The 24,710-nt window shown below is 35.6% G+C and overlaps 1 protein-coding gene across 4 annotated transcripts in view; it reads right to left on the bottom strand.

The window, feature by feature from the left end:
- Positions 1-24,710, bottom strand: part of LOC101178714 — a 191,952-nt gene that overhangs the window by 52,814 nt on the left and 114,428 nt on the right. For 2 of the 4 annotated variants that reach the window (XR_004028595.1, XR_004028594.1), the window contains exon 3: positions 17,533-17,593. The exons of 1 other annotated variant lie outside the window; for it this stretch is intronic. The gene's annotated coding sequence lies outside the window, so the exon portion shown is untranslated. Of the gene's footprint in view, positions 1-17,532; positions 17,594-19,268; positions 20,965-24,710 lie in introns of those variants that run through there. One more of the 4 variants, XR_004028596.1, reaches the window with a different exon arrangement.

The raw sequence follows: 24,710 nt of genomic DNA, 5'->3' as shown, positions 1-24,710 counted from the left end.
CTTGCTATATGCTAATTATTAAGTCAAATTTTAAACTGAAAAGATTATAGAAACATAATCACAGAACATTCTTGTGTGACAAAGAAACACGTCCAAGAGCAAAAGAATTACATAAATTTGTCAGTGACTGGAAAACGAATGGAATTCTTAGCCTCAACCAGAATTAGGTCTCACAAATTGTCTCTCACACGTCTTCTTCACTTTAGTGAAAATCGCAGGGAAGAAACAAACATTTGCTGGGAAGTATAAGCACTTCATTTAGGTATTTTAAGTTCTATTTTAACTCTGTGACCATATGATCCTGTATTACAGAGGAAGAACGTAAGCCTCAGAACTTTGATTTGATGGCAGGGTTTGGGTTCCTGCCTTGACTTGTGACTATGCAACTTTGAAAATAACCTCTTTGGTTTTTTTTTGTTTGTTTGTTTTTTGTTTTTGAGATGGAGTTTCACTCTTATTGCCCAGGCTGGTGTGCAATGGCACGATCTCAGCTCACTGCAACCTCCACCTCCCGGGTTCAAGTGATTCTTCTGTCTCAGCCTCCTGAGTAGCTGGGATTATAGGTGTCCGCCACTAAGCCCAGCTAATTTTTGGTATTTTTAGTAGAGATGAGGTTTCACCATGTTGGCCACACTGGTCTCGAACCCCTGACCTCAGGTGATCCACCTGCCTTGGCCTGCCAAAGTGCTGGGATTATAGGTGTGAGCCACCGCGACCGGCAGAAAACAACCTCTTAATCTTTAAGTGCTAATGTCCATCCATATAAAACAAAAGAAATGGTGCCAAATTTACATAACAATTCCCTCATTAAATTAAAAAAAATTCACTAAGTGTGAATACGTGGCCAAGCACATGTGTGTGCGGTGTGACTTTGGGTGACACTATGGAAGTTTCCAGGTTTGTTATTCTCTGCTCAGGGTTCAGGCTGCAAAAGTAGGACAACTGTGCACAGAGGGCGGTGGCTGATGAATGTAGGGAGAAGACCTGGCTGGAGAGCTCCGCTCAGGTGAGGGTCTGAGCAAAACAGGAAACGGGGAGAGCCACTGAGCTGAGGATGGTTAGGATGGTCAGGAAGGAAGAGATCAGGATACGGGAAAGGGTTAGATTGTGATGTGCAGGAACATAGCCAGCGAGCTGTTATCACAGATCTCTAGGCACCATGTAAAACATTGACTTGACTCGGGGCAAACATACAGCACAAGTAATGCGTATAAGATTTATCTTCTTACAGCAACAGATGTTTAAAAAGCTAACAAACAAACATTTTAAAGGAACTGATAGCAACAGATCATGTGAAAAACAAATGATGCTTTCTATTAATTGAAGAGTGAAATTCCTTTCTTAGAAAACTTTCCCTCCAGAACTTGCACCAAAAAATATTCTGTAGTAACTAATGCAAAGACCACATAGAATATCACAGAAACCCACCAGAAATATGGCTTAGACACTGTAACAAATTTTTAATCCTCTAAAGTTTATGCTAATATTATAAACTGGCTTTTATTTATTAAATGTCATTTGCTAAACCATTTTGTTTAATCATAAAATAAACATAGCCTAATACAAATTTTATATGATGCTGGCATTTAGAAAAGGGGCTTTTCTTTGATTTTCTATTAATTTAATATAAATTATTTTAATTTTGTATTTTTCCTCTGATATTTCATACATGAATAGAATATTCATGAATGATATTTCATAAAGGAATAGAATAGTTTCTATTCCTTTACTTACTGTGAGTGGAAATATATGGAGAAACAGGAGTAAGACACTTCATTACAGAAAATGCTATCTATCTAAATAAAGTTGCCAAATAAAAAGAGAAGATGTATAGTCAAAATTGAATTTCAGATAAGCAGTAAAAACAACATGACAACATATTGGACATACTAATATTTTAAAATTATTTATTGTCTAGCTAAAATTCAGACTTAACTGCATGTCCCATATTTTTATCTTGCTAAAACTGGCAGTCCTATATCTAAAGTCCATGCTTTGAAATGAAACTCTAAGCAAGGAAATAAGGTCTATCTTCCCTGCTCCCAAAATTATCCATCAAATGTGAAAAGACCTGCTCTGAACATCATAGCACTTTCATAGCCATTAGTAAAATAATCAACAGTTGAAATGGACAAACTCATTATCCCCGTTTCCCGAATCTCTGACAACACCATAAACAGAATAGATGCTAAGCTTAGATCAAAGTGGATGAAGATGCTATTTTCGGCCAGGCGTGTTGACTCACACCTGTAATCCCAGCACTTTGGAAGGCCGAAGCGGGCAGATCACCTGAGGTCAGGAGTTTGAGACAAGCCTGGTCAATATGGCAAAACCCCATCTCTCCTAAAAATAGCAACTTAACCGGGTGTGGTGGCACACACCTGTAATCCCAGCTACTTGGGAGGCTGAGGCAGGAGAATCGCTTGAACCCGGGAGACAGAGGTTGCAGTGAGCCGAGATCATATCACTGCACTCCAGCCTGGGCGACAGAGTCAGACTCCATCTCAAAAAAAAAAAAAAAAAAAAAAAAAAACAAAGGGGGTTGGGGGGGAAAGATGCTATTTCCTGGAGAGTATTGAGGCCCTCATACGTCTTTTCTGCAGATTTGTAAGCCAGGAGCAGAGGAGTAACAAAAGTGCATTATACCACTGAACTTCAGACATCTGTGTTGCTTCCTCCCTGGAAGTCATCCTGCTTTGGGAAACCATCCAATACCCTGCCATAGTACTATCTATCTATCCAGCCTAGGGAAAGAAGGAAGAATAACCATGCTCAAAACCTCACAAACCCATAACCCGGTTCAAACATCTCCTGGCCACTATCTGAAGTGAAAATTGGTTACAATGAAATTACTGCATATGCTTTCACTGGACCAGCACGGCACACTGAACTTAGTTTCTACGAAGTGAAAATTAAAATGAAACATAAAATATAGACTCATTTTCCTGTGAGAAATGTTTAATGTAATCAATCTTATCAAACAGGTATGGAGTGCATACCTAGCTCATATGGAAATAATTGGCTTTATTTAAAAAAAAATTAGGAAGAAATTACAGGACTGATCTAGCTTCCTGTGGCATCCCCCGACCAAGACGATGACCAAGACTGACAAAAACTATTAATATATTAATTACAATGTAGCCAGTACCCTTCAGTTTCATGTGAACTAAAATCTACATTTCTCCAGCTGTTCTCATTAATTGATTTAATTAAAAAATTAATTTATATATCAAACACAATGTTATCTTGGCACTTGGCTAGATATGTAAAGAGTTGAGGAGAGAAAATATAAACAGGATCTAGGCACACAGAACAGAGGCGGGTAGACAGAGAAGGAAAGAAAGAGAGGTATTAAAAGATTGAGAGAGACAGCTTTTTCTTAGGGAATGAACAATTAAAGAATACTTTGCCACTTCTTTTCTGGAATTCTACATATCGAACTTCCTGTAGATAGTCTAAATGGCTTAATTTTCTATGTATGAGAATACTGATGCTGTTTTCTCTACATTACGTGTTTTTATTTTCTCAACTGTCTGGAAAAGTGCAACAGGAAGGGATTATGACCCCTATTCTACAGATAGAAAAACGGAGACACTTAAGCAATTTATCATTTCACTTTATTTGCGTATACACAGTAGTGACAAGATTGTTCATGTTTGCAAACTAAGCATGATACAAAAAAGAAAAGAATTAACTTCAGATGAATGAAGAGGGACTGCAATTTCAGAAGGAAAAGGTGAGACTTACTATTTGCTGTGACCTGACAATGAAAAGAATAGCTGAAATGTGGCCTATTCAAACCAGCAAATCCAGGCAGCAGTGCCATGATGTTTTGAAGAGGAAAGTCAGAAAAAACAAAAACAAAAACAAAACAAAAAAACAAAAACAAAACACCTCCCAACATTTCTTGCGACTGGCTCTGCCTAAATTCTGCAGCACTGAGCATGCAGAACCTTTAATAAGCAAACAAACAGTACACTGCCTCAGTTAATATGCCTAATGATAATAATTACCTTTTATTCAACTCCTATTACCTACTAGGCATCATGGTTGCTAAAGGTCATGTGCATATAATCTTTTAATTCTCTCGAAAATCTTGCAACACTGGTGTTATAATTTTCACCTTACAGATAGAGACCACAAAGCACTGATGAAAAGGTCAGCTTTTATCGTTGGTGTTGACTCAGACTCACTATAAACTCAGGGATCCTGACTCCAGGGTGGAGTTCGATCACTACATTACTGGAGAACAAGGGATAGTCGTTGTTAAATATGCAACGTAAGACCAAGCTATTTTGAAGGAGGGGTAGCCTTTCCTTCGCCTCTGAAATAATATCACGGAATGGATTCTTGCCGAAATGGGTGCCCATGCAGAGGTAAAATCTGAATAGTATTGAAGACTTTTTCAACCACACCCACCTCCCGCCTCACATTCCCCTCCCATTCATGCCCAGTTGAGGGTCATTGTTCTAAAAGGTCTTAACACCCAGAGCAGGGAGGAAAACATTAAGTGAGGGTCAAGTGATTTTTTAATCATCAGAAGCGGGGGGAAGGAAAAACAGAGTCTTCTCTGGGCCCCTATATTATGTAAGAAACTGTGTTATATAGATGCTTCCCAAATATTAGTCAGTTAATCTCAAGTAGTCTGTGACGTAAAGTTTCTTGTTCTCCCATGTTTTGAAATACTTAGAATTTTTAAATGGAAATAATCTGAAGTTAAAAGACTGAGTGAGTAATGCACAATTTTTTTTAATCCTCAAATAAACGCATTACCACACTAACCTGATAAATCCCCAGTTAGAAGCGAATATATTTGCTGTTTTTAGATAGGTTAGGTTTGGTAACCCTATGCTATTCTGTATTTTAAAAACTCAGAAACAGAAAACAGCTCCTTGAACTTTTATTGTGTGGATCTCCAAATTGTAACACTGGTCTAGAAAAGGTCTCTGAAAGCACAGGAAGGGCTGGTCAGTTGGACTGGGGAGGCTGCACATTCATTTTAAATAAAACAGAGAAAAATCTTCTTACTTGCAAATTTTTACTGTGGATACCTACTGCTTTCAAGTTTCTAATCCTCTGTCACAGGAGACATTATAACAAGATAGTTAAAATCAAATCCTCTGGAGTAAGATACATCTGCTTCAGTCTGGGATTTACCTTTTATGTGGCTGTAAGGAATTTATACGTATAAATTCCTGACCATGGTTTTCTCACTTTTATAAGAAGACTAATACTATTGCAGTGGAAGCCATCCTACTTGATGTCTTTGGAATTGGTAGTTGATAGATTAAAAATGTTACAGTTGACTCTCGAACAACACAGGTTAGAACTGTACAGGTTCCCTTACAGGTGAATTTTATTCAATAAAACTTACACCGAGTGTGCCTGCCTCCCCTGCCTCTGCGTTCGCCTCTCCCACCCCTGAGGCGACAAGACCAATTCCTCCTCTTCCTCCTCCTCTTTGGCTTACTCAACTTGAAGACAATTAAGATAAAGGCTTTTATGATTACCGACTTTAACTTAATGAGCAGTGGAATATTTTCTCATACAATTTTCTTAACATTTTCTCAAGAATACTTTTTTTTTTTTTTTTTTGAGACAGAGTTTCGCTCTTGTTGCCCAGGCTGGAGTGCAATGGAGCGATCTGGGCTCACCACAACCTCCACCTCCCGGGTTCAAGCAATACTCCTGCCTCAGCCTCCCAAGTAGTTGGGATTACAGGCATGAGCTACCACGCCCAGCTAATTTTGTATTTTTAGTAGAGACGGGGTATCTCCATGTTTGTCAGGCTGGTCTCGAACTCCCGACTTCAGGTGATCCTCCCACCTTGGCCTCCCAAAGTGCTGGGATTACAGACAATGAGCCACTGCGTCCAGCCTCAAGTATCGTTTAGAGTAAGAATATAGTATATAATGCATATAACATACAAAATATATGTTAATTAACTGTTTATGTTATCAGTAAGACTGTTTATGTTATCAGTAAGTAGTCTATTAGTACTTAAGCTTTTGAGGAGTCAAAAGTTATACCCAAATTTTCAACTACATTGGGGGTGGTGAGGACCCCTAACCCTTGTGATGTTCAAGGACCAACTGTGATTATAAAGGGAAACATAAAAATACATTAAAACAAATATTTTATTTTAAAAACATATAAAAGTACAATTTTCTAATTTTCCCAATGTTTTCACATGAGGCAAGTTCTCTTATTTAGCATGAAACTGGTGACTATCTTTTTATGTTTCATAAACCTCACTCGTAATGCACCACTTTAATAAGCCCAGTTATTCATTAATAAAAAGTAGATCTACTTATATTGTAAAACTGAGAGATGGCTCAATCCACTTTATTTTTTTTTTTTAGAGATGGGATCTCCCTCCATCACCCAGGTTGGAGACGACAGCTCACAACACCCTCAAACTCCTGGACGCAAACAATCCTGTTGCCTCTTCTCCTGAGTGGCTGAGACTACAGGCGCATGCCACCATGCGTGGCTTCCGTCTACATTTTTATGATATGTCCAGTAATTTAGAGTTAAGTGTTCAAACTTAATACGACAGCAATTTTACCTATCCAATTTAATTTAGTCCTTCCAAAGAATTAAGCTACCTTTTCTCTTATGTCAACATTGTTCCACAGGTTTATCTAAGTAATTAAATTATAAGTGTATTATTAATTACATATAAATTATATATTGTGCAATACATAAAATTTTTACATATTTAATAACATGTATAAATTTTATAGTTTAAAATATATGTGGATTGATAGATTTACAATATTTGTAGATGAAGGCTTTCGAGTCTATCACAGTTTACACTGAATTAAATTCAGGCACCTCAAAAAGTATTTATTAAACAGTAACCTCATGGAGTTATTATTAACTTTTTGAGGAAATTATGCACTCTCTTGAAAATCTGACAGAGCCTGGGTTTTTCTTAGAAATACGAGCACATTGGGCAGGGTGTGGTGGCTCACGCCTGTAATCCCAGCACTTTGGGAGGCTGAGGCAGGTGGATCACAAGGTCAGGAGTTCAAGACCAGCCTAACCAACATGGTGAAACCCCGTCTCCACTAAAAATACAAAAATTAGCCGGGTGTGGTGGTACACACCTGTAATCCCAGCTACTCAGGAGGCTGAGGCAGGAGAATCGCCTGAACCCGGGAGGCAGAGGTTGCAGTGAGCCGAGACTGTGTCATTGCACTCCAGCCTGGGCAACAGAGTGAGACTCCATCTCAAAAACAAACAAAACAAATACGAGCACATTTGCATACATTTAAACTATTAATATAAATATTTCAAAGGTTCTAAAGACTCAACAAATTCATCCTGTGGCTCCTATGGATCTATTATCGTGAATTAAGAACTTTTTTTTTGCCAATATGAGAAGGAATGTCATTACTTCCTGATTAGTTTTCGGTTGAATTGAATGCTACATAAAGAGCTGTAAATCTCTGTAGTATTTAACGTTTTACTCATTGGCTTCCTTATTTCGAATAAAGTTTTAAAAATTCCTCAAAACTAAATTTAGACGCAAACAGAAAAAAGACAAATGTAAAAGATGATAAAATGAAACAAAAAAAGCAAAACAAACACATTCCAAATCAATCTGCATTTCCTAAGTGTATCTTAATTCAACTACAGTAGTGCAGATTATCTGATATTCTTAACAGAAATCCCAGCTGCTGAATGCTAAATGCAAGTGAGCTACTCTCTAGAACTGCACAGCCTACTACCTTAGCTACAAACCACATGTAGCTATTTAAATTTGAGTCAACTAAAATTAACTAAAATTTAAAATTCATTTTTTCAGTCACACTAGACATACTTCAAGCGCTCAATAGCTTCATATGGCCAGTGGCTATTATTGTTCTGGACAGTGCAGAGAGAACAGTTCCATCACCATCAAGATTCCCGAAACACCCAATTGAATATGTCTATTCCCACCAAGTGGTTTATATGCCTCCCTGGAGTCCATTACGTTTGCTCCCAAACCAGTTTATGCCAGTTTTGCATATATTGAATTACATAAATTTAATTAAATATCACATAAACAAATTGAAATATAATTGTAAAGAAAATGAGAAACGTTGTTCTATACCTCTAAGTTGAATATTTAGGGAAGGTTTAATAAAATTCAGTCACTTAAAAAAAACCCATAATGCTATAGAATAACATGTGGGAAAGACAATTTCAATTGGAGAAAGTAGAATTCTGCTCTTAGATTTCTTTGCATTGGATTTGAACTTAAAGACATTCATGACGCAATGAAAAATTAGAAATCATATACGATGCATTATAGGATTTATTGAAAGGAAGGATGACTACAGTCTGTAACCAACAAGGTAAACCGAAAAAAATGTTCTTGGTTTACATAAAATTATTGGCAAATAAATATATAATCAGGTGTTTAAAATTTAAATAAAATGTAGGTTGTGTGTATTTGTTTTTAAGATCAATTTATTTTAATATCTGAGTGTATTAACTCATTGACTATTGATCCCAATTATATTAAATAAGAGGGCTTCTACAACAGACAACAAAATTGGCAATACATGTTTTTTTACTACTAGAAACTTGGTGTTTCCATAAGTGGTTTTGTCATTTCTCTTTTACACATTTACATTCTCTGGATTAAATTATATCGAAAATTTATGGACAGGAATCTGATCTAATTCCAGATTTATGTATAATTGGTCTTTTAATTATAACACAATAAAATATAATTAACAATACCAATGTTTCTTTACTTTTGAACTCTACTCAGTTGGCTGACGTTATATGGAGATGAGAATACTTGAACTTAGTCTTCATTCTGTTTAACATTTTGTTTTTTCTAACTTGAAAATGCTATATATTTATCTATAGCATTAATTACCTGAGCATAAGAATTTAAGAATTTTTTGTACATTGAGGTTTACATGCAAATACAAACCTAAAATTACATATTCCTACTAAGAATATTACAATTACTACTACACTTCTTTTATTAAAATAACATCAAAATAATATTGCGGTTGCTAATTATTGTTTGATGAATTAATATTTTTCATTAGTTAAATTCAAGAAACCGTGGAGACTGTCATGCACCATACAGATCTATTTGAAATAACAATGTCAGCATAGAAGTTGTCTTTTATATGAACTTTAGTTTATAATGACTTGAGAGTAGTAAAGCTATCCCAAATTATCTAGTTCAACTTTATGAAAAGATGCTGTTAGCTTCCTCAAAATAACAAGATTTTTGAAATTTTGCTTTACTATCTGATACTTTCATATCAGAAATGGAAAACTGGCTGCCCTGGGGATCCAAATTCATACTGACTAACAAGAGTTATTTTTAAATATCTTTTTTTTTTTTTTTTTTCAGACAGTCTCGCTTTGTGGCCCAGGCTGGAGTGCAGTGGCGTGATCTCAACTCACTGCAACCTCTGCCTCCCAGTTCAAGTGACTCTCCTGCCTCAGCCTCCTGAGTAGTTGGGATTACGAGTGCCCACCATCACGCCCAGTTAATTTTTGTGTTTTCGGTAGAGACGGGGTTTTACCATGTTGGCCAGGCTGATCTTGAACTCTTGACCTCAGGTGATCCGCCCACCTTGGCCTCCCAAAATGCTGGGATTACAGGCGTGAGCCACGGTGTTGGCCTATTTTGAAATATCTTAAAGGTAAATATGCCTTCTTTGGTCTACCACAGTCCCCATTACTTCCCCTTGTCTTAAAAGTCTGGCTTAAACTTAAGTAACCTCTGGTTCCAGGTAGTACATGAGCCCTGTGAAAGCACCTTACATAATATCTTGCCTATCTCATGGAGGGCATGAAGAATTGAAACTTGAAGTTGGATTTAGTTACGGTCACCATTTAATATTAACTTTCATTTTTCTGAGCAACACGGTGCTAACAGATTGAACAATATATAGTTTTTTGTTTTTTTTTTTTTTTCCTTTTTGCTTAAGATATACCACCAACTGCTAGGCCATACTCTCCTCTCTTGGAGAAGTGTTCTAGAAGGAGGAGAAATATCAGAATGTAACTGAGGTAGATAACTTCCTCTCTTTGCCTAGAAGAATGAGGGTGCAATGGTACTTGGAAAGAAATAACTGAAGGGATGAGTTTATTTTAAATCATTTTAATTATATGTCTATCATATTTGAGCTTGAAGCTAAATTACTATGTGATTTGTAGCCTTTCGGAAACAAAAGTCTATTCTCTAATTTCAATCAACTTTATTAACATTTGTTTAATGACACATTAAAATGGTGTACTAACTAAAAATCTAATGACAGCAATTCTAAAATATTTCTTCTTGGATAGGTCACTGAAATGGTTTGAAATCTGAGTTATGTCCATAGCTAGTAGATTGATCTTGGCAGAATCATTAAAGAAAGAAACTGGGCCTCAGTTTGGTCATCTGGAAAATGGGCCATTTGGTCTCTAAGGTTCTGATCATTAATAAGTGTCAATTTTATTTTTAATTTCAATAAAGCACAATTCATTAAGTGCCTATTGTGTAAAAATTTACACAAATTTTACAGCTTATGATCTAATCTTCTTATATACTACATAAACACATAAAGTAACTAGAAACACAGGCTGACTATGATTGTAGTCAAATAAGTACTCTAAGAGTTCAGATGAAGAGAAACAAAATTGGGATTTAAGAGATACTGGATGTAGGAGAGATATGATTTAATTCACACCTTCAGATAGCATAGAATAAGGTTAAAAATTAAGTGACACACAAGACAATGCCAATTTTAAAAGATCAAGAATTATCATCAAACAGAATTCCCCCCAAAAGTGACATTTCTAATTTATTTTAAATTCTAAACTTTAAAAGTTTGAAGAAGTCTACTTAAATATAGAATTGCTCCAATATATAACACTTTTTCATTTTGTTTAAAAAATTTTTGCTCATTCACCAAAATGGAATGGTGAATGGATCCTATAAGCTAAACATGGTAGGAGCTGTCAGTATGAAACAGACGTGGATTTCTTACATAAAGGGGCTTAGATTTATTACAAATTATAGTGATTGGCTGGTTGCCTAAATCATTTCCAATGGTATATCGCATGCTGAATCAAGAGTGGGCTGCAGGCCTAGGCACCGTTAGAATACTTCTAACAAACAAACACCATGACAATACATTTTGGAGAGTCTAGAGATGGGTAACCCATGACTTTACTGCTGAAACCAAGTTTATTGTAAGGTGTGTGGCGATTCTCATCATTGCCCATAAACGATCCAAAGTTCAACTCAAGACAACAGGCATTGATTCAATATATCCATAGTTTAAAAAGTAAAGCATGTACATTACAAGAGGTACAAAGGCGAGTCACAGTCCCTTTGGACACTTGTACATACTACTAATAGAAGTCAGAGAAATCCCTGTGGGAATGAAAGGGGCAAGGGCCTTGAGGATTCAAAACTGAGAAATTCTATCTTAGAGAATCAGTAAAAAGGATTTGTAGATGAACATGATATTATCATGTTAAATGACATAATAATAGCAGGTACTAGTTTTGCTCGGGCAGTAGGAATTAAAGTAAGAGTAAAGTATTCTTCTGGTATATCCTTCACAAGCATTCCCAAAGGGTTTTAGAGGTCAAGTATAGATAAAGATCAGTTACCTCAGAAGTTATTCCTCTATCCTGTAGCAGAGAAACTAGCCATGGGTGTGAAAGAATGCTCAGGAAGACAGAATCCTGTATCAGATCATTTGGGTAATCTTGAGGAATCACCTGTGCTCATTAGTCAGCATTTGATAATAGGGAATAAGAGAATCTAAATTATTATTTACAGAAGTCATTCATTTATTCTAATAACATAGTTCATGGACTATTGGACTGTTTTCAAAAAGACTCAGTCCAATTGCCAAGTAATTTACCTGATTCTCTCATAGTTACTTTCTCTCGTTAGTTCTTATAAACTAATAATGGACTTTTCTGGTGAGGCCCAATTGATTGCTTTGGACTTGATTTTACTTTTCTTCCCTCCTTCCTTCCCACTCTAAAACTCCTTCCTACCTCATCCCACAAAGCATTGGAGGTAAATCAACCAGTGTGAACATAAAGATATATCCAACTTTGTGCCCCAAAATATCAAAAGAAATATTGGTTAAACGAAGTATGATTCACTGATATTTAATAATTTCCTGAATTGTCATACTCTGTTACCAGATGTGAAAACCCCAGTCTACAGTTAAACTTGACCACTTAAAATTCTTAAGGAAATTATTCAGTCTGGGTAGTTGTTTCCCCATAGCTGAACGTAAGCCCTCTATATGAACAATCTTTTGCTTTGATTTCTTAGACATAATTTAACTATTTTTAATTACTGACGTCAGCAGTGGTCCTATAGGTTGGTTTCTTAAAAAATCCTATCAATTTGTATATCTGACATTTGCCATTTATTTATAAACATGTAGCAAGTTACATAGCCCTCATACCTGGAGTAGCAAAATTTATTATGAATCAAAGGCAAACATGCAATTCTTCCATGTAGTGTTCTCATCCTACAGAGAAGTTTTAAAAATTTTCTTCATTGGTACTAACTATATCCTCCACCTTGCAGATTTTTTTCTGTTTTATTGTTTTGTTTTGTTTTGTGTTTTTGAGAATGGAGTCTCATTCTGTCGCCCAGTCGGCAGTGCAATGGCATGATCTCGGCTCACTGCAACCACTGCCTCCTGAGTTCAAGTGATTCTCCTGCCCCAGCCTCCCAAGTAGCTGCGATTACAGGTGTGTGTCACCATGCCCAGTTAATTTTGTATTTTTAGTAGAGACGGGGTTTCACCATTTTGGTCAGGCTGATCTCGAACTCCTGACCTCAAGTGATCCACCTGCCTCAGATTCCCAAAGTGCTGGGATTACAGGCACGAGCCACCACACCTGGCCAGATTTTTTCTTAGGATTTCTACATAACTAACATAATAAACCATAGAGACATCTTCACCATTCTTCAATTATTCTTCTATTATACTCCTTCACTTTAGATGATAGTATATAAAAGAGGCTGTAATTCTAACAAACAATTCATTATAGTACTTTTGTAAGATTATCCTTAAACCGCACATCTTACTTGACCTCTGTGAGGCACTTAACTCCATTACGCTGTAAGGAAATAGACATTTATTGGCAATCAATCATATTCTATTTGGCCCATCAATAGATTTGGCTTCTAAATAAATACACCTAGTATTGGGAGATAACATACATAGAAACACACAGGAAAGGGATCCTAGGCTCTCAAGGAAAAAAACTATTTAAAGATAGGATTGTTTGCCCATTTAGTTGTCCCTTTCTTTCACCCGTGGGTTGAACTGCCATCATTGGACACAATGGTGTTCCTCTTTGCTATAAGTCACTTTCCCTTTCCTTTTCATCTCTTCATGTCTTTTTGTTTGTTTGTTTTAGGTCTATGTCTACTGCCCCTTATTCATTGCTTCTTGATTAGTCCTTGCAAATATTTTTCCTTCACAGAGAGAAACAGTCTTTACTACTGTAGACCAATCAATCAAATTATTTTGCTTGAAGTGACTAGTATTCACTTTCTAAGGCTCACATGTTCTACATGTTGGGGGTACACATTCCTTCTTCACTACATTGTTAGCAAGTTCTAGGTATTAAGATATTTTGGATGCCTGAGCATTCTAGAAAGGTCAGCACCACATAGCCAGTATCTTGAGGTTCTTAATATACATTTGCATCTAAACATCTCTTTAATGTATTCCATGTTTCATATTTGGAGTCTTAAAGTTCTAACATCAACAACTACTTAATCCTGTGTCTGAAAGATGAACTATGTAAGATAGCCTCACTACACAAATTATACCACTAACTGCTGCTAAAGTTGACAGCAAACTAAGGTTCCAAAGAGTCCCATTTGCTTTGTAACATAAAGAATATTATAAAGTGCCTTTCCTTTAAACAAAAATGTGTTCACTTTCTCAAATTATACTTTATATGCATATTTATTATTAATTTATTGACATGTTTCTGGTTTAGTTGCTTCTGGTTTATTCAACAGATATAGCTGTACAAAAATAAAGGGCAGGAGACGAGGGAAATAAACAAAAGACACAAATCTAATTTTTAAAAATCATATTATTAAATGAGACTTAGAATATTTAGTTGAAATTGATGCTAAAAGAAAAACAATTCATCTGGAAAGAAAGGTATTTAAATTCAGCAGAAATATAAATTATCTAAGTGTAGGATCATAATCTGTCATGAACTAATTAGTAAAAATGAATTTGCTCTATTATTTTTATTCTAGATAAAAAGTACTTCTAAATTTTAAATTATCTGTTTAGGATGAATGAACACATTCAACACAGTCAAAAATCGACACATATATTACTGATGCGGAGCAGTCCAGGAATTAAATTTAAACAAACAGTTTTAGGAGTAATATATAAAACTCAGATGTTTGACCACTGCCATAACTCATTCAAGTATTCGATAGAAACTCATCACAGAGTGAGGTCTTATACTCCATTCACTTATCCAATAAATATTTAGTGCGTATTATGAGTAAGGTATTGCAGGGGATACAGTGAAAAATAAAACACGGACTTTGCCCTCAAGGGGCTTACAGTCTAGTGTGGAAAAAATAAGCAAGCACATAAATAGCCATAACATAAGGTAGAAAGTGATGTGTCATAAGGAAAACTCAAATAATGTGCTATGGGAGCTATTAACTCTAGCAGACATTTTTTATTATAGTGTCTAATCAGCCAATATAAATAGACCAATGATCAATTTGAAAATTAAGGTCTGAATTTTGTTCATCTATAGATGATAAAAAGCTTTAATATTTATTAATGCAATTTAAGTCACTACCTGCAATTTTCTTAAAATGTTTGAACATGGAGTGACAAGCCATTAGAAATACCATTTTGACATTGTTCATAAGCAGATGCAAATGGAATAACCTAATAGGGCTGAAATGATCATTTTAATGTAATAAAGGCCCAAATCAATGATCCAAGATACTCATGACACATGACCTTCTTGCACAGAAATTGGCTCGGTCAGGTTAAAGTGATGAAGAATTCCTCGATGGCTCAAGTGTGCTCCAAGGAAAGCTAGAAGGTTGTACAGTTAACTCCCAGGGTGTAACTCTAAACCATACAACCTACTACCTCAACCCGGATGCACACAGCTTCCAATGTTGCTTCAAACTCCTTCAGTCGGCTCCTCCAAATATGGCAGCCATAGACCTAAGGGCTTGGCAAGGATATAGATATAATATTCTAACATTTCACCAGTAAACTTGAACTGTTTCTCACAGGACTAACCTAAACACTTGGGTTTCCAGCACAGGTCACGTAAAATGTCTTCTGACCATCTCACCTGCCGTAGTTCTAGTAGCAATTAATAGTAAAAGTCAATTGCAATCAATCAGCCTCAGTTTTTCAGGAGAAATAGGCTCAATAAAAACATATAATTCCAATGGTAGTCTTTAATTTTCTTACTGAAGTTGAAGAGGTACACTAAACATTACAGTATGCACTGAAGTTTCTGAACAGAATCTATCCAGATCCTGGTCCAAACCCTGCTATAAAGGTTCAACTTTCTTACGCAATTTACTGTACGTGGAATCGAACTTGAATGGGTGTGCTATAAATGCTTCCAAGTTGTTGAGAATTGAAGCCTGCCTTGTAAGACAGACAATGATTAAAATAAACATGGAAAACAAAGGAAAATATAATTACTTCAAAAGTATATAATCAACTGGAGTTTAACAGGATTTCACTGAACTATTATTGAACGGCACTGTGTATAGCATTTTGTCAGACTACCACACTGACACAGACCCATAGAAGCGAGCTTGTGCGGTCCACTTCACCACAAGATCGGATCTACGGGTTTATGCCAATGGGCAACATCTTGCATGGGCCCCTATTAATATAGAATTTGTTGTAAATATCTGATGCAATTAAGAGTCAAAAATAATATTGATCCTTTAGTGTAAATGTTTTAAACGCTGAATTCTAAGGATGCATATTCTCCATTAAAGGCCTTCATAAATATTCAGAACTAAATACAAATTTATATGCACGAGAATTTAAAAAGTAGTTTATTGAAAAATTTTTCACGAACTGCTTTTGTTTCAATAGTAAATATTTTGGAATTAAACTATTCTAATTGATGATGAGTTTTAAAAGAAAAAAGAATCCATACATGCATGTATGAATTATGTAATCGTGAGGCATGAATGTCGTATTACAAGCCTATAATTAAAACCAAATTAACTATTAAGTTAATTGTGTATGAGTTAGACCGTGCTTAATTTTTATAAAACTAGTTTAGTTAGTGGTTTCAAGGAATTGGTAACATTATAACTTTCTCATAAAACAAGTAAGATCTTGTTCACTAGGTAGAGAATACAGGAAGTTATTATCAGCCTTCAATATATACATCTGTGTCTATAGCTGGAATGGTGCTAAAATTTCCAATATTTGCATGAGTTAATATAAAACTAAACTAAATGGCGTGATAATGGCATGATTACTAATACTCCACACTAACATTATACTCCAGATGTATTACATGACATAGTATATCTTCTTTCCTAAATAAAATAAAATATATTTAAACTTATTGCTCAAAAAATGATACACTTAAAATACATGGCTACATACAACTCTCATCTGGTCAACAGGTTGGGCAAAAATAAAATATTACTAAAAAATGTTTTAAACCACCAGACAACAAGCAAACACACAAACGAGTAAACATAAAGCCAGCCACATACACTTTTTCAGATTGTAAACTCAACTGCAACAAAATGATAAGTTGTACAATCATTAATCATTTCACATCTACAATCACTTAGCATTTCCTAATTATATCTTTATTGTGTAAAATAATACTACATACTAATTGCTTAGTGATTTTGCATATTTTGAAATACGTTTTATAGCCTTTATATAGATCATGTGTTCTACATAATTTTTAACCATTATTTATTCGTAAATTGTCCTCATAATTATTAAAAACTATAGTAAATAATCAACAATCATACATTCAGTTGTAGTAAAAATATTTCAACATATATTTATAAATGCAAATGTGAAATAAGAGACAGCATTGGGTTTAGTTTCACCATAACTGTAAGAAAGCATGTTTTGGTTTCATTGTCTTATCAGGTCATGTAAAAAAGATGAAAAAGCATGACCTTATTCCCCTCCTCCTGATTTCACTTCCTTTTATACGGTACAGCAAATAAGAGAATATAATTTTTTTCTTTTCCTATAAAGCTTTCTAGTAAACCGTATTGCACCTATCTTAAGCGTATGGATACACAGACATATATTCAACGGGACACAAACTGTCCAATCGACCACAGGAAATTTTTCACAAAGGCAGGTCATAGTACACATTTTCAAATGAAAACCATCAATAAAATTTCAACAGCTAGACTCATAAAGAATATGAAATGAATTCTTGTAACAAAACACAGTCAAAAGAATGTTGTTTTTCTTTAAAAATATTCAATCTTATTTGCTCTTTGTTTTTTATTTTTACCTGAAATGGTTTTCTCCTATGATCACTTTCTTCACTTCTCATATCCATTTTAAGTTTTTCCCTAAAACAACCACAAAAGGAGAAATATCAGACAACTGCTGTCGAGGAGCATCTGAGTGGATAGTGGGAATGAGGGTAGACGATCGAGGAGAAAACACGATATCAAAATGGGCAAAACCTTTTAAAGTATTTTTTTTAAAGGCTTAGGAGACTCATAGGGCCCCACCCAGGCTACTCATATGACATATAAAGTGGTTTCATAGTTTGCATTTATGCGTTCATTTTGGTTCGTGTTGTTTTCACAGTAACAGTTTTGAAAGTGAAAGGACGATGGCTGTTAAAGAAGCGACTAGGTTTTGCACAATGAAGTAGTGAAAGCTGAAAAGAGATTTGGATTTGGCATGGAGCTTAATAAGATAATTAAGAGTGTAGAGATTAATGGCTGCTAAAAATAACATTTAAAATAATGTTTTTAAACTAAAGGATCTTGAAACATGGAAACAGGTTTATCAATATTAATTAAGCCTGTGAAAGTTGGTGTACCAGTAGCTGAGGCAGCATGGAGGTACAAGAGCTATTTTGTAAATAATTAGTGAACAATAATCAACAAAACGTTTTATTTGAATGTTATGAGTATATAGGGATTTTGCAATTTCCTGTAATTGTTCATAGAATAGCAAACGCAAAGGCAGAATTAATCAGTTCTATATTTCTCACTGTTTGCCCTACATATTTGTAATATAATAAAATATGATTTTAAAAGCATAACACATTACCAAAGTATATTTTTACCGAAATATTATGACATCAATTCTTAGTATGCAAATTACAGTTTTCATTGATATTTGCTGAATTTTTCGAAAGCATTCTCTTTTAAAAATTATTTTTACACTTGTTTAGTAACATTTTTTATCAAAACTAAAATAGCTGGAATGCATCTGCTAATCCTTTCACACTGAACCAGGCAAAACTGTTTTTTTAATAAAATGCTGAAATTGCTTAGCAATTTACTTCTACAAACAGACAAAATAATTACAATGCAATGCAGTTATCTGCTGAGCCAATACATTGCTCTGAACTTAAAACAAGTTTGCATGTACTTTTTCTAATACACTTGATATTTCCAATGCTTTTTGCAACTGCTCTAGGACAAGTACTTCTTTTAAAATGTATTTTAAAAGAGCATATTATTATGAAAGAAGCTTCTTTTCTACCTAGCAACTGAGAACATGCTGTTTTCATTCCTATTTTCGTTCCACTGAAATCTTTGTAAATAATTTGAATATAACTTCCCCCAAAGCAATCTTATTTATCAGTAATTCAATGCATATTCTAATATAACCCTTTTCTACAAGTTTAAAAAGTTTCTTCTTTCACATTTCAAATTATAAGTCACATGAAAGATTTACTTTTTTTACCCACTAGGTCTAAACATTCACTTTACTTAGACAACAAAAACTAATACTGGACACAAAAAGCACAGATTATATTAATATCTTTCCAAAACTTCTGTGTATACCCCACATAAAAACATGTGTTGTCTTGTCTTTTTCATAGAGATTTTTCTATCTTTCCTTAAGTTTCTATTCTAATCAAGATTAGAGCAAGAGAGGAAAAGGAAAAGGTTAATAAGAGTAAAGTGGGCAATGAGTTAAATAAGAGTAAATTGAAAGTTCAAGGATTCCCTTTTATATAACAGTAGCCTTTAAAAGAAAAAACAACAAAAAAAGTTATACCTGATATGAAAGGTGCGATTTCACCAAGTGCAATATATTGCTAATTATGCCATATGGTTTGAAATAATAAAAATAAAGAAGGCTCGTTTGGTTATGTTGCCTTAAAGCTGCTTTACAAAGCCCGATGTCTCTGTAGTTATACAGCCAAGTTTTGCTTTTTTTGGTTTGTTTTGGTTTGGATTTTTGTTTGTTTGCTTTTGTTTTTGTTTTTGAGCAGGAGCGTCTTTTTTTTTTTTTTTTTTTTTTTTTTTTTTCAGCACTCTTGCATGTAGTAGGACACACTCAGATTTTTTCTTCAAGGGCGCCTGTAATTTCTTAGAAAAGGACCAGGGTGCTTGTCTTCTTTTTCTTCCTTCTCGGTATTCCAGGCACAAAGCACTGCGCAGAAGCTACACCAATCCTTGCCGTCACTGGCAGCAGAATGGTAGAAGGTGGGAGAGACCAGGAATCCTTCCAGGCTGTGCTGACTTTAGAAATGAGGATTGCACACGTTTGTCTCCTGAACCAAAGGGGTGCAAAGGCAGGGTGCCAGTTTGCTACACTGCTGCAATGCAATGATCTCATGCTCACTGCTGCTGTCGTCCTGTTTGCCCAGTTCAAATGCCTGTTCATTATAAACCAAAAAAAAAAAAAAAAAAAAGACCCAACTACTTGGATTCTTCTACAAGCAGAAAGGGTAGTAACCTAAAAAAAAATAATAAAATAAAAATACAAATCACCAGTCAGAAAAGGCAAAAAAACAAAAAGCACATACAATTTTAGAATTCACTTGTTATGCCTCAATATTCTATTATTATTTTCTTTTTTCTTTTTTTTCTATTTAGAGATAAGCAGCAGAATTTATCAGGCGTGAAAGGGACAGCCTCCTGGTGGCCTGCCAAAAACCCAGAATAAAGGCGAAGTTGTGCTTCAAAGCCCAGTCGCTTGCTGAGTCTGGCTAAAGTCAAGTATTAAGATCCACCATTTTCTGAGCCATGTTAGAAAAGAAGAAAAAAGTCAGGACGGTTGCTGCTTTCCAAGTCTCCGCTGGCACCATCACAAAATCTCAGTCGTAAGGTCACATGATTCTCTGCCAAATGTAGAGTGCACTCCCATCAACCATTCTGCTGATACTGCGAAGGCAGCTATTGTCTCGTTTAGACCCAAAGTTCAGCCCACTCTTCATTGAATTAGCTGAAAAACGCATCACCTTTGGGGGCTGGGAGTCATGGAAACGTCTACCTGGCAAGCTGCCCACTTTTTCTGCCCATCAACCAGAGATGGAATTGTGCTGCCTAACGCAATGATGACTTGGAATGTGAAGAGTCGTCCAAAGTGAATCTGATTCTTGCAACGCCTGTTTCGTTTGCACAGAAAACTCTGGCTTCTTGTAGTTAAGAGGGGAAAAAAAATCCTTCCTACCAAATGTAGCAAATAAAGGTCTGAACATGCCTACTCTGCAACTTTTTTTTCTCAACACACCCAAATGGTTCTCAAATGAAAAGACTGAAAGCCCTTCAAGTTTTCTGAGTTAAAGGCATCCCTTCATCTGTCTCCTTTTCCTTACAAGTGAATAAAACAAGCCCAGAACATTTGTTTTTGTCTCTCACTTTAAGATTTAAAAAAAAACCCCAGTTTTCTTCTTGCTTTTTGTTACTTTCTGATTTTATCTGGCACTGATTTTGTACTACATGGTCACAATGTCTTCCAGCAACAGTGGGGATGCACTATTGCTGCAGTCTCCAACAAAGTGCTCCCCTGAGAAAGCCAGTTGTCTCTTTATCCACATAAAACCCTGCAACTGGGTCTATAGTAATCCTCATCAGTACCTAGCACAGCTGCTGTGCAAGTTTTCTGAGACTGACATATGTGAGAAGGGCTCTTTCTGTTTCTTTGCTGGCTACAGTTTGCCCGTGTGGCATGAAAGATGCCTTTGAAAGATGCAGGGACTGTGTCATCAGCTCTTAGGTAGTAAAATGAAATGGTTCCCCCTCCCCAATGAATTTCCATTCTAGCAGGCAATGAATCCCATGTACGAACATTTCCATGCTTTCTAACAAAAGTAGAGTGAATTAAATTTTTCACAATTTCCTTAAGCAGAATTTAAAGCCAAACAGGAAAGCAAGCATTACTAGTACTGAAACCAAACATACTGAGTGGCACTAAAAATAACAATGTCCTTTAACTTTATTTTTTAAAAATGTTGCAACAATTAGAGAATCTTTATCTAAAGTATGATTGTTTGCAAAAAACTTAACATTATATTCAGTGTCTTCCCCAAATGATGGATTACTGTTGCCCCTTTTCCATGTATAAACAAACACATACACTGCACAATACATAACAATGACTTTCAAAGATAATCAAACTGTGACTTGTCTAATAGAAAAAAATCTGAAAAAAGATTCAGGCATCTAGGAAACATAACTAAAAATGGTTCGCGGTTGTTTTTGTGCCATGTCCTTCAGGTGACGTTCTTTAGCAACGACAGGAGTCAATGTGCACACACACACATACACACACGTGAGAACCATCATGTCGTCCTCCCCATTTGTAATTCAAAATAATGCAATTCTAAACCATAAAGTAAAAATTTACACACGGGCTAAAATTAAAATTGCTTTTTTTCTAGATTGCACAATTCTGGACAAATCTGCTAGTGTCCTAAGCACATATTTAAAGAGTGCTTGGTAGAAACTTAAGCCCCATGATTCAGCAGAACAAGAAAGTAGATGACACACTCATTGACATAAAAATTTAAATTTCCAGTTCTCATTCACCTATTCAGCAGATTAATTATTAAGTCCTAGTATGTGCCAGGCCTTCTGATAGGCATAGGGGAACATCAGTGAAGGAAATTGACGTGACTCTCATGTGGGAGTCATTCAGTAAGTACTTTTAAGTGAGAAAAGCTCACTACTAAACAGAGATGTTGCAGGTCCTAAAAGAGACAAACTTGTCAAGAAACAAACCGATGGAAATTGCGAAGTGGAAGCAAAATGGATATTAAAAAATAAATTACAGATAGAGATGTTTTCCCTGTCTGAAGGTTTCCTTTTTAATACTAAATTCATGATTAGTTCTGTATAATTCTGTCGAACTTCCTGAAAGAATCTGATGCGAAAATTGTATGCTGTCTTCCCAATTAAAAACAATTTTTAAAAAGAAGCAGAGTAATGGGAGACTTTCACTTCTAGAAAGATGGAGTAGACATAGGTTTTTCTAATGCCCCTTCTAGGTACAACTAAAATCCCTCCGCATTACATATCAAAGAAATTTAAGGAGACTGGAAAGCTGAGAGAAGATGAAAAACTAGCTAGAGACTGAAGGACTCAAGGAATGACATGGATTTTACATTTTTACCTTATACATCAAAACTTCGGAGCTGAAGAAGCCTGCAACCCAGAAATGCCAACTGGTTCAGACAAAAAAACAAAGTTCCAACAAAAGGCTGTTCTCTCCAGTCAAAGGAACAAGAAAGGGGCAGCCTCGAACGACAGAAAGCAATACGATTTTGCTCTCGTTGAACAGCACAGAAAGAATTATGGTCCCATCCCCGTGTACACCTGCAAAGGCAAAGCGGCAAGCCCAGATGCTGCTCCTTGCCAGGGTATTCCAACACCCTCTCCTTCCAGCGCCCAGAGTAGTGTAAAAGAAGTCTGAGCAGGAATCTAGGAGTTTCATCCCTGTCTGGGGTTAGCAAGATTCTTCTCTTACCCTACATGCAGCGTCTATGTTGACTAAATGGGCAGTCTGGACTTCCACCCCAAACGCAACAATAATGAGGTATCCATCTCCCTCTCCACTGAGGTAGTATGAGAGGAGGTTTGGTGGAGATTGAGAACATTTGAAACTGCCCAGCGGTAACGAGGCTACCCTGCTATCCCTCAACTTCTAAAGCACTGGTGAAGACCACAATAAGAGCAGCAACAAACTACTCCATTTTTCCTAGCCAGGAAGATATCAGTGCAGGTCAGTTTGGTAGCAGAAACCAATGGAGGTTCACTGAAGAGCAGGAGCTACTTCTATCCGTATCTGGCAGTAACAAGGCAGCACGCCCCCTTTTCCCGGCTGGAGCGGTGTAAGAAGAAGCCAGATAAAACAGTAGGTTTAAATAAGAATCAGAGCCTCATACATAATACCTAAGACGTCCAGGTTTCAACTGAAAATCATTTGTCACACAAAGCAGAAAAAAAGATCACAAACTGAATTTTTACAAGGCTATTGACACATGTGAACATTGAGAGGACAGAGATGTTAGAATTATCTGACAAAGATTTTAAAGCAGCCATCATGAAAATGCTCCAAGGGGCAATTATAAGCATGGTTGAAACAAACAGGTAAAAGTTTTGACAAAGAAATAGAAGATACAAAGAATAATCAGATAAAAATTTTAGAACTGAAAAATAAAATAACTGAAATTATCAACAACTAAAAGGATTTACTTGACAGCAGAGTGGAGAAGGCAGAAGAAAGAATCAGTGAACTGGAAGAAAGAATAATGGAAATAACTTAATCTGAACAACAGAAATAAACTATACTTAAAAACAGAGACTTAGGCAACTGTGAAATTATAAAAAAAAAAAACAAAAACATTTGTATCTGTGTCACTAGAATCCCAGAAAGAGAGGAGAAAAAGGGCAATGCTTAAAATATCCTCAAAGAAATAGTGGCTATAGTGGCTGGAAACTTCCAAAATATAGCAAAAAGGACACAGATTCAAGAAGCTGAGCAAACCACAAACAGAATAAAACCAAAGAAATTTATACCAAAGCATATCATAGTCAAACTTACAAAAACTTAAAGAAAAAATCTGAAAAGATCTGAAAAAAAACACGGTCTTATCTATAGAGGAAAAATGATTCAGACAGTGGGTTCCCCATCAGAAACCATGAAGGCCAAAAGGAAAGGACATGACCGTTTCACTTGCTGAAAGAAAAGAACTGTTAACCTAGAGTTTTATATCCTTAGAAAATATCCTTTAGAAATGAAGGGGAAAGGAAAACATTGTTAGATAGAGAAAACTAGAATAATTTTCAACTAGCAGGCCTAACCTGACAGAATGGCTAAGGAAGTTGCCTACACAGAATGGAAAAGACAAAAGAGGGAATCTTGGAAGTTTAGAAAGGAAGAAAGAATTTAGTACATACGAATATGGATAAATAGAATAGATTTTCCTTCTCTGGAGTTTTCTAAATTATGTTTGATTGTGGAAACATAAATACAGCACTGTTTGGTATAGTTCTAAATGTATGTGGAGGAAATATCCAAGACAATTATATTATAAATGGGTAAGAGTGAAGTTACAAAAGTAGGTAAGATTTTTTAACTGCTTGAAATGGTAAAATGAGGATACCAGTAGACTGTGATAAGTTATGTATATGTAACATAATACATAAAGCAGCCACTAAAAAATTACATAACGAAATTTAGTCAAAAAAAATTCTAGATATGTCAAAATTC

This window comes from Nomascus leucogenys, chromosome 25 (genome assembly GCF_006542625.1).
Source record: "Nomascus leucogenys isolate Asia chromosome 25, Asia_NLE_v1, whole genome shotgun sequence".
Classification (NCBI taxonomy): Eukaryota; Metazoa; Chordata; class Mammalia; order Primates; family Hylobatidae; genus Nomascus; species Nomascus leucogenys.
This window is presented reverse-complemented; position numbering and strand designations above follow the sequence as displayed.